Source organism: Apium graveolens, chromosome 5, assembly GCF_009905375.1.
Source record: "Apium graveolens cultivar Ventura chromosome 5, ASM990537v1, whole genome shotgun sequence".
Lineage (NCBI taxonomy): Eukaryota > Viridiplantae > Streptophyta > Magnoliopsida > Apiales > Apiaceae > Apium > Apium graveolens.
Window position 1 is genome coordinate 247,976,562 of NC_133651.1, and position 15,951 is coordinate 247,992,512.

The 15,951-nt window shown below is 38.3% G+C and overlaps 1 non-coding gene across 1 annotated transcript; it reads left to right on the forward strand.

The window, feature by feature from the left end:
- Nucleotides 1-809: 809 nt before the first annotated feature.
- On the forward strand, nucleotides 810-916 carry LOC141662921 (small nucleolar RNA R71). The gene has a single exon (XR_012551022.1). It is a non-coding gene; the product is annotated as a small nucleolar RNA R71 (small nucleolar RNA).
- The last annotated feature ends 15,035 nt before the right edge of the window (nucleotides 917-15,951 follow it).

Below are 15,951 nucleotides of genomic sequence, written 5' to 3' on the forward strand. Positions count from 1 at the left end.
GGAAAGAAAGACCGTGACGACCCGGATCCCCGACCCCGGATCTGGGGGTGTTACAGCCTTGACTTGCTCTTTAGCTTCCTTCCTGCCTGGTACTTCCGTGTCACTGGGAAGAGTGCAAGGTTGACGATTGAGCACTGCATTGGCTAATTGACCGATTTGATTTTCCAAGGTCTTGATAGAAACCGCCTGACTCTTGCACAACAGCTTAAGTTCCTCAAAATCAGCACTAGTGGGTGCAGCTGTACTTCCCTGTTGAGGATATGATTGCCTTGTAGCATACTGCTGTGGTTGCTGGAATCCAGGAAGGGTTAAACTGTTTACTCACTCCTTGCTGATATGGTGGCTGAATAGCATTCTGATTATTCCCCCAGCTGAAATTTGGATGATTTCTGTTATTAGGATGATAGGTCGCTGGCACAGGCTGCTGTTGTCGCTGATAATTATTCACATACTAAACAGATTCGTTGACAAGAGAACACTGATCCGTAGCATGAGAACCTGCACAAAGCTCACAAACCATAGCTATTTGATTAACTCCATACGTAGCCAGAGAATCAACCTTCATTGATAGCGCTTGGAGCTGGGCTGCAATAGCGGTGGCTGCATCAACTTCCAGAATACCTGCTACCTTGCCTGACGTCATCCTCTGAGTTGGGTTTTGATGCTCATTTGCAGTCATCGTCTCTATAAGATTATACACCTCAGTATAGCTTTTAGCCCATAAGGCTCCTCCAGCTGCTGCATCGAGCATGGGCCGAGATTGGGCCCCCAAACCATTATAGAAACCAGTGATCACCATCCAATCCGGCATTCCATGAGGTGGACATTTTCTCAACATTTCCTTGTAGCGTTCCCAAGCCTCGCACATAGATTCTGTAGGTTGCTGCGCAAACTGAGTAAGAGCACTCCTCATAGCAGCAGTCTTTGCCATTGGATAAAACTTCACCAGAAACTTTTGCGCAAGATCTTGCCACGTAGTGATGGACCCAGCTGGTTCAGAATGTAACCAGTCTTTAGCCTTATCCCTCAGTGAGAATGGGAAAAGCCTCAACTTGATAGCCTCAGCAGTCACGCCATTATACTTAAAAGTGCTGCAGATCTCGACAAAATTCCTTATGTGCATGTTGGGGTCTTCAGTTGCCGCTCCTCCAAAAGAAACAGAATTCTGCACCATCTGAATAGTGCCCGGCTTGATTTCAAAGGTGTTAGCTTGAATAGCCGGATGAAGGATGCTTGACTGAATGTCATCAATTTTAGGCCGAGAAAAATCCATAAGAGCTGGATCAGCTTGAACAATACGATCTCCCATGTTTACTGGTTCTTTCGGCTCAGTTCCTGAATCCGAATCCTCAAAATCTAACTTCTCCGGAATATCAAGAACTTCGTCTGTCTCCTCCGCTGTATCTAAAGTCCTCTTGCGAGCACGAGAACGAGTTTGCATAAACGCTTGCTAAAGTACCTGAAACACAACCAAAAAGAGTAAGTAACTACTACGTCCTAATCACTGAGTCCTAATGACCAATGATGGTAAGTACATAAACTAAACAAATACGCCGAGTCCCCGGCAGCGGCGCCAAAAACTTGTTAGGGCGAAAACACGCGCTAATATTCACGCAAGTATACGCGTTCGCAAGTAATATAGAATATTTTTTAGTTCGTTCCCTCAGAGACTCAGACTAAATTATTGTCTAATTAAACTCACTCACCAATGTATGATTACTTCTCAATGTTAAGATAATAACACTTAAAATTGTTGATTAAATATTAACTATAATTAACTACTTAATTAACTACTTAACTAACACTTCAATTTATCAATAATAAAACACTCATGAGATCACAACTTCATTATTACTTCCTTCTATAGCCATTGTTATTACCTTTAGCATGTGACAGTGATGATATTAATCGAATAACACGAAACTGATAAAAGCCAACTTTCATTGTACTAATACCATTCTACCAAGCATCCACAATTAAGATAGAAGTTGAATAGTCATCAATTATGTTGAGTTCCTATATATCTACAGAAATTGACAACACAACGATTTAAGCTCAAGTTATTCCTTTTGATTACATAGGGCAAATAAAACTGTTAGAGTTACCCACTAATCATGCTCAACATACATGAACCTATGCTAGAATGGCAAGTTCTAAATCTCAAGATCCACCGTCGCTTCACAAGAGATTAACACCCTATCTTATATGTTCGTGATGCACATAAGACGAATACGCACAACCAATACTAGATATCATGCAATCATCACACACTAAAGTATTAAACAATTAACTAAAGAATTCCATAATAAATCCGTTGCAACCCCATGATCACGATTAGCCCATAATAGAACTTATCGCCATCATGGGTTCATATGAAATCATGACAAACAAACACAAGAAAATAATAACTAAACTAATTATATTAAAACAGAGTACGTCAAGAGTAAATAAGTCAAAGCAAGAAAACTAGCATCCAACGTTACAACGAAACAAGAATCACAAGAAAATATGCTTCCTCTTCGTTGCGGTGTGCTAAATCGGTCTTCTTCCTTATCTCCTTCGCTTCTTGCGTAAAACACAATCTAAAACATAATCCCCTTAATACTCTCTGTGAAAACGTCTCAAATCTACCTATATAATAGTCCCATAAAACTCAGATTACATAGAAGTTGGAAGCTAAACAGAAGTATAAGTCTAAAATAATTTATCTTTTTCCCCGACCCTGCGCGGCCGCTCAGCATAGCTGCACGGGCGCGCAGGTTGCTGCGCGGCCGCTCAGCATTGCTGCGCGGGCGCGCAGGCCTCTACTGGAAAAAATCCAGGTTTGCTCCGTTTCTTCGCCGTAATCTGCCCATTCCTTTCCTCTCGCAATGGTGAACACATGCCAAGGCTTATTCTTGATGATTCCTCCCCCGAAATGCAACTAATACCCTGAAATGCATAAACACTAGAAAAATGCATCAAATACACAAAATACTTGATTTCAAGACACCAATTTAAGCCATTTTAAGACGTACTAAGTGGTATAAAATGCCACTTATCAGCCACCCAAGGTCATATGATAATCAGCGATAAGAGAAGCCTGAACGACTGCATCTAGCAGTCCATGGGGTACAGGTGTTGCAGACCTGGGTGATTCAATTGGATAACCGAGAACAATACCAGGTGTTAGTGGTGCTGGAGATAAAAGAGGCATCTCCTTAATAGGAGATGGGCTCTGTGCAAGGGAGGGAACAGGAACTGGTGGAACCTTATGGATGTCTACAAGAGATGGTCTGATATAACTGGTGTCATGGAACGCCCCACTCCATCTTCCCTCACAATCCGTTATATCCTAGGTAACTCTCCATCCTCTAGTGCTGCCCTTTCGGCCATCCTAGCTCTGTTAGTCACCCTAACTACAGTCATCAATCCCTCAACGGTAATCTCTTCATTCTCGTAAGGATCCTCCACGGGATCCTCCTCAACAACAATCTCTGCCGGGATAGCATCCCCAATCTCTACGTTCTCAACATAAACAACATCTGGTACCTCATTAGGGTACTCTATCGGATCTACAATCTGATTTCCATCAAGTAGTAAAACATCATCATGTTGATGCTCCTGAATCTCAGGGTTCGGTGCCCTGCTACCCTATACGATAACGAACCATGTTACTATCATGATATTTGTTAAGGTTCTCATAAGGGTTTTAACTATCAGTACTAGGTTAGGCAGTCCGACTATGAACTTGGAAAAAGTTCTTATTCTCTTAGTGAACTTATCATTTTAATGACGCATCATCTCTGAGGTTTATAACTCTTCGCTCTGATACCATTTCTGTAACACCCCCAAATCTGGGGTCGGGAATCTGGGTTGTCACGAGTCCCATTTCCATTATTAACACTTAATCCTAATTAAACAACCAACTACTGCGTACTGCGACCCCATAATATACTCACACACACATCATAAGTTATAGTCTCAGAGATGAATACCAAAAAAATAATACAAGTCATTTTATTCCACAAATATAAGTCCTTACACCTCAAAAGGGTTTCTAAATAAATTTACATATTCGTTGCCATTATTACAATTCATAGATATACATAAGTCTGGTACATCAAACGTTGAAAGTGTGGCCTATTGGTAGTTCCTACCTCAGCTATAGCGGCATCAACGCCTACAGGAAACTGCGGAACATTTCCTATCTGCTCGCTAATTGGGAGCTTGGTCTTGTTCATCTTATCTAGCTATTGTTGTGTGATGAAATAATAAAGCAAGGGTGAGCAATAAGCCCACCAAAATAGCATGTATAATAATTAACAATATATGAGCATTCTCATAGTACTCATGAAAGTCTTGGTCAAGCAAAAATGAACTAAGTTTGATATCTTACCGCGACGAAGTCGTAAATTATTCTGTATATATATATACTCTTCAAAATCTTTGAAATCCTCTTCCATGCATAATATACACAGAGTTCCAGTATATAATTGTATAAAAAAATTGTTGCGAGGTGATCTCATATATCAAACCTTATCTCAACGTTTTTCTGAAAATATTTGTCATGCATAAGATAATCCTTTACTAGATATAAGTTGAAAAGATGAAGTCACAAGATACTCCCATATACTTATATATTTTCTGAATACTACTTGAACTACCACCGTTCAAGGTATAATAATTGTCAAAAGTTTATCATATAGATGAGATTACAAGATAAGACTTGAATAGAATCAATCTTTGAAATATTATTTAAAAGAAATGAAGTTATGAGATACTTCATTAATTCCCTATATATATATATATACCTATATATATATATATCTCTTATACACTCCTTGAAAGCCTCTGTTATGAAAAGTATAAATAGAGTTGTAATATCCAATGAATTTGGAAAGAAGAAAACTTTGGCATAAACCCGATATCTTCCTGATCAGACAAAGATACCAATTAAGTAATCTTTTCTACTAGTAGATGGATGAACCCCCCACCGGTCATCACCCTGGCCGTATTTGGACCTTGTGCTAGACCGCCACCCAGCCTCTTACGCATTGATGGACTGCCACCCAGCCACTTACACTTTGATAGACTGTACCCCGGCCTGTCGCTTATGCCGACTCATTTAGATGGACTTACTTCCCGAATGTTGGGCAATTAATCAAAAGCTCTTTTATTAAATCAGCAACTTCGTTGCGAATACACCATAGAGCCGGATCCCTCAGAATTTTAAGCGAGTATTTAAATCCCCTTTGCAAGGAAGATCTTAAATTTTGAAATGGGTTTTGGGATCCGCTCTAGCCTTTAAAATCATTTTGAAGACTCGAAAATATTTTTGAAAGCGTTTGGAATAAGGATGATAGAATAAATCAATTCCAAGATAATTAAAGAATATTTGAATATTATACTATAAATAATTTTCCAATAACGAATAGCTTTTATCAAAGCAGATAAAGTAAAAGTTTTGAAAATAACTTTATGAAAATATTAAAGGTAAGAACGATTGACGATATCAATCATTTCTCGAATACTTGGTGAATAACGAAACATTATTCTTTAAAAAAATAAAGAATATTATTTAATAAAATAAACGGAGTCATAAGTCCTCAAATGAATATTTAAACTAATATTCACTTATAATTTAAAACTATCAAATAAATATTATTCAATTAGTAGTTTTGAAAATTATAAATATAATATACTCGGGAACATCGCCTCCCGGTTTTAAGAAAATGTTCAACTTTGGGTCCCCTATACTAAGGGTATACGCAAATAATGTCTATATCTAGCATAGGTATTATGCAGTTATAACAATTGAATCGATAATGAAATATCAAGATTACGAAACAGGCATGTATATATATATATCATATAATCATGCTCCAATATATCGCAAGACTTGCTAATAACAACCATGCACTTATCTCAAGATAATGCATCAATATATTTACATCACAACAAAAATATAACGGGTAGAAAACTTGTCTGGGCGACTGGGGGTGGTAATAGGTCTGGTGTGAGTCCAGTAACCTATAAACAACATATAATCCGGATTTAAACCACGGCTGCTTAAGAAATTAGACTTTATCTACTTAGACCCCAATGTTCGCTTCTGCGCTTAACAATAGTCGCTCGAGTACCCTCAGCTCCATCATTCTTATAAAATTTACCATTAAATGTTTTAAGGAGATTCTTTTTCGAGTACTTTACCAACTTCCTAATCCACCTTACATAATTTTTTTGTACTCCAATTAGTCTTTTAAGGGCCTTAAACAAGGTCTCAAAGTCAAGAGAGGGGTAAGGGTTCGTTCGTGAAATGCCGTAATTTAAAACGATCATTTCTCCTAAATCGTAAATCGGATCTAAGCGAACCACATACCAAAACGAATCTTACCACATGATCTAGTTAAACATGGAAAATTTATAGTTTGGTCAGTGAGTTATCTGCTCCGAAAGTCATGCACAAGAAGTCTAAAAGAAAATGGGCGCTACGACGGCTATGTTTACGAGTTTTCCAAATTTTACTAATCCAAACAATCACCAATCCTCACCAAATCATCAACCAATATTAAAAACACAAGATCTTACCAAAAATAACAATTCAAGTCAAAACCTTTCAAAATAATAACTCATTACAAGTACTAACATAGATCTATCAACAACCACCTTTTAAACCATCAAAACTAACTAAACGTACATGGATCTTACTACACATAGATGGATCTTAGTATATAACACTAATACATCCATAAACTCATAAAAAACTTAAATTCAAGGTTAGGTTTCTAGAGATTATACCTTCCTTGGAGTGTAATAAGTTGCTAGGGAGCCTTGATCTAACATTCTAATACCTTGATCTTGCAAAAGAATTTAAGAATAAAAAGTTAAAGTTTTGAAATCACTATTCACTCAAAAAATTAAAGAATTGATTACCCATGAAATCCTTAAAATCAAGAGCTTAGATTCATGGTATAACTAAGTTTATAATTATGGAATCCAACCAAACCAACCTAGGAATTTATGCTTGCTTGGATGATGAACTTTGGAAATTTCTCCTTGCTTTTTTTGAAGAAAAACCGTGAGCAAGAGAAGAAGAATGAAGGAGAATGCTTCTTTGATTTGTCTTGGTGATTTGTGTGGTGTTTAGCTTGGTTACTTGTTAACTTTAGTATTAATCATGGTTCAAATTCTTGGCCACAAATCAATCTTGCACAAATATTCATTAACCATGCTTACATCACCTTCCTTATGTCATCAACTTGCCACATGTCCATTCCCTATGGCTTGATGACCTCATCTTGTGCTAATTACTTGATTAGTGCTTAATTGTTTGGCTAATGGTCGCTTATCTGTTTTACGGCTCGCTTAACTCTCGTTCTCATTAATCGTTTGAAGGATCATATCCGACATCTTATTACTTGGGCTTCCCTAAACCTTTCTTAAGATTTTATCTTCCTTAAATGATCCTCCCTTATAATCTTTGAATTGAAATCTTTTTCATCATGTTACCTTATACTTAATTCTGTCGGTATCTGGTGGATTTTCGGGAATAAATCAAAGTGTCCGAATTCAAATTCTGACGATCTTTACATATCCTCATATACATTATGGAGTGCTAATATGATCTCAAAATATCCATTAAAGAACCCCTACATAGGGTGGTCTGACAATTTTTTATTAATCAACAATATTAGCAAAAGTTACTATTCATCAGGGTCTCAAAATTTTCCAAAAAGTGGGGTTATTACACTCAAAGAACAAGAAATAAAAATGCATGAATGCAAACTATATGAATGCAACGATCCCCATAGCATAACTAAACCAATCAACAAGTAACATCACCAAATGTAGTTATCCGCACAAAGATCAATCAAGCCCTATAAATCAACCTACAAGCTAGAAATGTGCGTGTGTACAAATGCTTAAAGATATACTATCGCAACTAGATCAATAATCATGACTCACTACTCATCAAAGCAATCATAAGGTTATAAATAAAATAAAAAGCTAGACTCAAAATGACTTATAACACTTCAATTCTTATATCGGAGTTTTAATATGGATTCATGCTTTTATTCATAACACAAAAACAACACAAATATGCTTATTTGATCATGCAATGAGTAAGGTCCACAAAAGACTTACATAATACCCATGTAGCGAGTGTTAGGTTAGTGGACCCAGACTATAAAAAGCCTTAGGTCACTAGGCATAAATTCCCCTAAGAACGTAATAACTCGAGTATTAAAGAGCCCACTCGTGATCAATTATGCATAAACACATATATTTTTTCTTTTTTCCTCTTTTTTTTCATAAATTTCTAAACGAGTGCGTTTCGCTCCATCTCGTTCAACCCTAGACTACTCATATAAAATGAGCCGACTACTAACCATTTGACACCTAGCCACAACAACTAGCAATGAAATCCAATTTTCTCCAATTTTTAAATATCCAAGTTATTTTATCATTAAGAGAATACCCTAAATTCTAAATATAAACAAGCGATTAAACTTCGACAAACAAATTAACCTTGATCATGATCTAGCACTCAAGCACCCTATAAGACTTAGTGAAATACGATGTCTCTACCATGCAAATCAACTCGATATGACTTAACTTCACTAAACACGACATCACTACACTAGCATTAATATCACAAATTAATCAGAAAAATCATCTAAGGAATCATGTTATTATGCAAATGCATGAAACTATATGCAACAACTATCATAAAAACTATAAAAAAACTACATGGTAAATATGCAACTATATGAACTAACTAGCATGAATATGCAATCTATATGCGACTCACACAAACACATATAATCCTTAACTACTACCCCCAAACTTAAAATATGCATTGTCATCAGTGAAGGTAATAGTAAGGAATCAGGCATACCTAATCAGAAACCAGGTCATCACCCTCAAGGGGTGGAGTTTCAGGAGTGTCTGAAGGTGGATACATAGAGTCCTCACCGAATACTGGCCACTGGATGTCAACTCTTGTGGTTCTGAATGCAGTCCCCAACGCCTAGGTGAGGTCATGTGCAAACCTGCTATAAATGTCATGCATCGCATCCATCCTCCTAGCTAAATGCATATACTGCGTCGAACTCAAACCAGCACTGCCTTGTGCTGCTTCCTGCTGCTGCTGCTGCAATCCCGAAGGACCGACCTCCTCTCCCAATTGAGCTCTCCATGCTGCTCGACGAGCTTGCGAAGAACCATCAGCATACACCTAATCAGCTAGCCTTCCACCTGGCAGATGATCATACGAATATCCAAGCCCCTTAGGATTGAGCTTCCCACCATACCAATCTTGCATACTCAACAGTGTAGAATTGTCGATAGGAGCACTAGGAAGTTGTAGTTGCTCATGTGCGGGCCAACGAACACCTACCGCCACACATAACTTCGTCACAATGGACGCATAGGGTATCGAACCCGGAGTACTCCCTCGCAAGAACCTAAAAATACCCTGATGAAAAACCATCCCAAGATCCACATAGTCTCCCTTAAGAATCCCCCACAACAAACGAGCATGTTCCACAGTAATCTCATGCACGTGAAAAGATGGCATGATGTTAGCACAAATAAAAATATTCCATGCACGTGCAAACCTGTTCATGCACGAAATAGGAAACGTGGCATACTCATTCGTTCCTTTCTTGAACCTCCAATGAGTCCCAGGCACACACAGAGTAGCAACAATCAAATCCAAGTCAAACTCCTCCGGAGTCTTTTCATTCCAGTTCTCCTGCTCCTCCCTCCTCTCGGGTTATTCAATCACCCTACGAATCGCCTCAGCACTATTGTCCACAGTCATCCCCCTCACCACGGTGAAACCGTTCGTCTCCGCCTTAGCATTAGCATAAAACTCACGCGCCACACTCATGGGCACAACAACGGGTGCCTCGAAAAAAGCAACCCAACCCATCTCCAAGATCATCTCCAACAACTTACCATCTTTTCCCGATGGCATAAAACCATGCTCCTTGGCTATAGGCTTCGATAACAGCCTCACATACTCCGCCTCAGCATCAGGAGTTGAAAACCTTAGCCTCACACCACCTGCACTTGAATAATCAGTGGTGCTACTGCTAACTTGGGTTCGTTGTCTTTTTGGTGCCATTGATATTGAATAAGTTTGAGAGAAAAGAAGTTTGTAGGAGAGATTTGTGTGTTTGAGAATTTGTGAAGTGATGGAGAAGTTTGTGTATAAGTGTATATATATAGGAGATTGGGAGAGAATTAGTTATGGAAAAGGAGTGAAAATTAATTATGAAAATTGATTTGGAGAGGGAAATATGCGATGTGCGAGAGTAAAAATCGGGTTTGAATTGATTTTGGAATAAAATCCCGATTTTCCTATTTATTCTGCTATCTTTTTTTCCGCACTCAGGACCCAGCGCGGTCATGCGCTACCTTGGCACAGGCGCGCCGTACTTTTGTCAATTCAGCACGGCCGCGCGCCAGGTCAGCGCGGCCGCACCCAGTTTTTGGAAATGCAGCGTGACCGCCCCGCTCCTCAGCGCGGGCGCGTCGTGCTACTGTAGTTGGCAGTGAATTTTTTTGTTTTTCTGATTTTTTTATATTTTTTTCTCCTTTCTTTCTGCTTCCTCTACCTACTAATGTACAACAAACTTGGGTTGCCTCCCAAGAAGTGCTTGGTTTACATCATTAGCTTGACATAGAATTTTGAGATCAAGTAGACAATAAAATGGCACTAACCACCTCATGGTTTCCCGTATCCCCATTATAATGCTTCAACCTCTGATCATTTACTTTGAATGCTTGGCCTGGATCATTCTCAAAAAATCTCCACAGCTCCATGCGGAAACATAATTTGATTATGAAAGGCTCGGACCATCTTGTAATAACTCGAATTTTTGAGACCCTGTAAAACGTTTAATGAATAGTAACCCTGTCAGACGGGAAAACTTTTGAGCCCACACTATATAGTGCATAAGAAAATGAGTTTCAGAATATATATTACGACTATACGTACCAAATGAGTGTATGTCAACGCTATTAGTTTTCGAAAGAAACGAACTCTGAAAAACAACTGTAATTACGACTTATCAAGGATTACGGGAATCACAATGTAAGTACGAGATTAAAATCCTACGGATTTATATTCAATTAGGATAAATAAAAATATAAGGGATAGAAACGAAAAGAATTACATTGCGAACCAATTACGAATAAGTATTGCGGAGAACGTTTAAGTAACCGAGCGAACGCGTAAACGATTAATTAAACGTAACGCACTAACTAAACCATGGTAAGGAAGTAACCATGTTTACTTCATCAAATAGTAAGCTAACCCTAGGATGACCAAGCTAGCTAGCAAATAGTGTGCTAAGGAGCTAACCTTGTAGTTTAGCTTGTAAGCTAGCAAGCTACAAAGATTTGTCCATGGATTTGGAGACAAGGAATAAACCTAGAATGCTATACTAGGAAGAATAAAAATCAAGTTACAAGATATCAACTCACCTTCCAAGAAGCAACCTAAAAATTCTTCCAAGAGAAGCAACCAAGGGCTATAAATACCCCCCCCCATCACCAAGCCCCATTCGGCTATTTTGAAGAAATAAGAGAAATTGCAATTCAAAACTTCAAGCTCTAGTTCTTGTAAAATCCTACAATTATTTCCCAAGTCTCCTAGCAACTAAACTAAGGTAAGAAAAATCTTTCATCTCTTTTTATCAAGGTTTGATGGGTGGAATAAATTCAAGAAGTTCACTAGTGAATAGTGTGAATAGTAACCTCTCTTTGGTTCTTGATTTTTAATGGTGGTTTTAGGTTCCAAAAATCATACCAAGCATTTCCAAGCCTCCACCATCCTCAAGAACACATCTCAAGCTTTCAAGAAAGGTAAAAATCTTTGGCCTAAATTTATTTAAGGTTCATGTTTAAGATCCATTTAGTGGGAATTAGTAAACCTAGCATACTAATTGTTATTTATGAAATCTTGATGATTAAGTTAAGTAGATTTAAGGTTGGTTGTTGTTGCCTCAATAACATGATGTTCTTGAGAGGATTTTGTTTGTTGATGATGATCTGATGATTGTTGGTGGTTGTGTTGATAGTTAAGGCATAAACGAAACCCCGATCGTAAACGTAACTTCGTTAAAACCAACAAACCGTAACTTTAAGTTTCTGCAGAAAGTCTCGAAGTTTTAAACTGAATATTCTTGAGAAATAACCTTTGTTTAAGATAGAAAATGTTATAAGGATCATTTAGACGCTTGAATCACTTAATTCCGATTTACGGATCAAAAGTTATGATCGTATTAGTAAAAGTGTTTTACGCGACAAAAACTGCTACAAATCACGAACTTTGAAAATATAAAGGATAGACTTAAAAGTATTCTTAAATCATGAAATTTTTACAGAGAGTAAAATGTGGAGTTTCCTAACTGTCATAAACATTTCAAATGAAAATAATGATTTATCAATTTTATAAAAATGTCGGAGCCGAGACCGCGCGAGTAGAAACCGTAAGAATCCTTAAGCGGAGCCGACAACGATAATGAGAATGAACTCAAGATACTTAGGAAAATGAAGTGACCATAAAGTGTTTATGACTTAAAAGAAATGTTAAGGGTAGTATGAGTTGAGAGGGTGTATAATGAGTAGCGCATGAGTGCGAATTACCGTGAATTAGGGCGGAACCTAACGAAATGAAATGTGTTTATGGTTATAGATTTCCGAGCGGAACCTAGAGCATCCTCCACCTCGAGATACCCAGGCAAGTTTACAAACCCAACTCCATTTTACTGTTGTGTTGTGAAAATATTGTTTTACTATCATCGCATAAATACTATGTTTGCCATGATACGTAGTTTTGAATTTTCGCATGATATAGCGATGTTGTACGATAAGTATATATCGTGAAATGTTATTTCGCTTTAAGCGTAATGTATGATAGAAGACCGAGGGTCGGTCAGGATTTAAGATAAAACCCGGAAATCGCTCCGGAGGTATTATAGGACGGATATAAGTCCATAATAGTACGTTTTAAAGGGACTCATCGTCCACTTACGAAACACTAAAACACCTCAAACTTTTAAAACGATTTCCCAATGAGCATAGTCCCTCAACTATATTTTATTGATTCGGATATTAAATATTATATACGTATTCCTTTATTATAGGAGTAGTATACTCCAACGTTATTTATTTCAAACCCGATTAATCATTATAGATTATTAATAATGTAAACACAAACTAGTTGAGGAATACTATTTAAATAAATCTTTTAAAAAGAATAACTCATTCGAGGTATGATGAATATCAATTATCATTTAATCATTTATAGACTACTATTTAATTAATGATTATTTATTTAAGAATTGTTATTGATTTAAAGATCATAGATCCTGATATACCTTCTGATTTAGAAGTATCATTCGAATAATTTCAGATCGTCGGTGAATATTATCCCGACCTATTATTATATTGAATATAGTTTCAAGAAGAAACTTTCCCCTTATTAATTATCTGTTGACAACGGTCAACTCACATCCCTAGTACTTCCTCCAAAATTCTCGGAAGTACGTATATACATATATATACACTTATATTCTAAAAAGATAAACTATCTCTATCAACAAGCAAAACGCTTGGGGAACTTCGATGCGGTTCAAGTTCCCGAGATTGATAGGATGCTGTTGAAGGACAATGGAGGGGTAGACTCTGGTACTATGTGTGCTGGATGGGCTACCAAAGGTACCGTAGGCGAAAGTACTTAGTGTACTCAGGAACTTGTGAAGTATGTGTATACCCGAAAATGGGACACGTAGCCCGAATGCGGCCAGGGTGATACCCGAGAGATGACGGTATTAGTCCTTTTACTAGTAAAGAAGGTTACTTTCCGTAGGACGACTGATCATCGTATGCGGTGGCTCCTGTGAGATGTCCAAAATCTTCCAATTGGAATTGATATGCAATACCATAACCCAAGCCTAGGTGCTGGGATTACTATTAAGGTATTCGCAGGTTATAAAAAAACCCCTTAAAAGAATTATTCTCATAAGAAGGTGTGGGACACCGAGAAATCTACTTTTAAATAAAACATATATACAATATATAATATTATTATACAGTCATTTTCATACTGTACATTATTATGCTGAGCATCTTAGCTCATACTTGCTTTCTTAAATTGACACAACACAATAGTGAATCAAGATGCCTGCCATGAGAACCACAGCCAGGAAACGGGTAGGAAATGGCCAGCTGTTCCGTAGATTATTTGGTGCAGTACCTCAGATAGTCGGAATAAGCTGGATTAGTTTTCAGTTGTTTATAGTTCGGCTTATTTATAAGTATGGTTTATGTAAAATAAGAAATAAGAAGCGTATATTCGGCCGACGGATTAACCTTACTTAAAGGTCACCACCGGTAAGACTAATTACATTTGGGTTGTAATAAAATTTCTCTAGTAATGATGGTTCGTTTCCAAGACAATAACCTGTAGTGTGTGTGTTAAGTGTGGGGTCGTGAAGCGTGAGTATTTACATATTGTAGTGTGAGTTGTGTGAGATTAAATAGCGTGGCTTCCGAGACTCCTGACCCCGGGTTTTGGGGCGCCACAGAAATGGTATCAGAGCCTTAGGTTATCAAATCTTGGAAACGATAGGATATAAAATATGTAGACCTAAGAATAATAAAACAATCAATTAGAGCTCAAGTCGAGTTCTTCGTCGGGCTACACGGGTAGTCTTGACTGTTTTACCCTCAAGGGAATTCCAACTCTAAGTTAGTAACACCTTGCCTATTGTGTTAGGTACCAATGGAGCCTAGGAGGGAGGTTGATCCTGTTGATGATTTGATGATTCCTGAGCATAACCCTATTCCCGAGCCAGAGAGCCCACCCATTGATGATTCACATGATGACCCTACTGAGGATGTCCTAGAGGAGGAGACTGAGCTTCCTGTCCCCGTAGCTAATGGCGTAGTATGGAGAGATGTAGAGATGTACCCACACCAGGCTATTCGCTCTCCTACACCCCCCCCAGGGATCCAGAGCCCTATGTCCTATACTGATGACGATAATGAGGAGACGATATGCGCACAGTTCCATGAGGTCCAGAACATATCCTCTAGCGACCCAGACTCACCTCTACCACCACCGGCGACCATGCATGTAGCCGTACACGACTGGGTAGTGAGTCAGATTAACGCTGAGATCACGGCGGCGTTTGCCCGCATTGCTGAGTTACGCCAGGCACTGACAGCTGAGAGAGCTTCCCGAATAGGATACCCCGGAGACTTCAGAGCTGCTTCCCCATCCATAGCCCGTAGAGAGATCGATGGGATCGAGCTCCGTACCGGGGTTCAGATGAGGATGACATCAGTGGGAGGATACATCCCGGTAGTCGATGCAGAGATGATGTGTAACACCCCCAGATCCGGGGTCGGGGATCCGGGTCGTCACGAGTTCCATTTCCCTTAACAATACCCAATCTTAATAAATAATCAACTACTCTGTACTTTGACCCCACAATAAACACACACACCACAAGTTATAGTCTCAGAGATGAATATCCAAAAATAATCACAAGTCGTTTTATTCCACAATTATATGCCAATACACCTTAAACAGGTTTTTGAATAAATTTACATTTCTTTGCCATTATTACAATTCATAAATATACATAATCTGATACATCAAAAGTTGAAAGCCTAGCCTATTGGTAGTTCCTACCTCAGCTATGGCGGCATCAGTGCTTATAGAAAACTGCGGAACGTCTCCTAACCTCTTGCGAATCGGAAGCTTGGTCCGGTTCATCTTGTCTATCTGATGTTGTGTGATGAAAGAAGAAAGCAAGGATGAGCAGCAAGCCCACCAAAATAATATGTATAATGATTAACAATATATGAGCCTTCTCATAGTACTCATGAAAGTCTTGGTCAAAAGAAATGAACCAAGTTTGATATCTTAATGCGATGAAGTCGCAA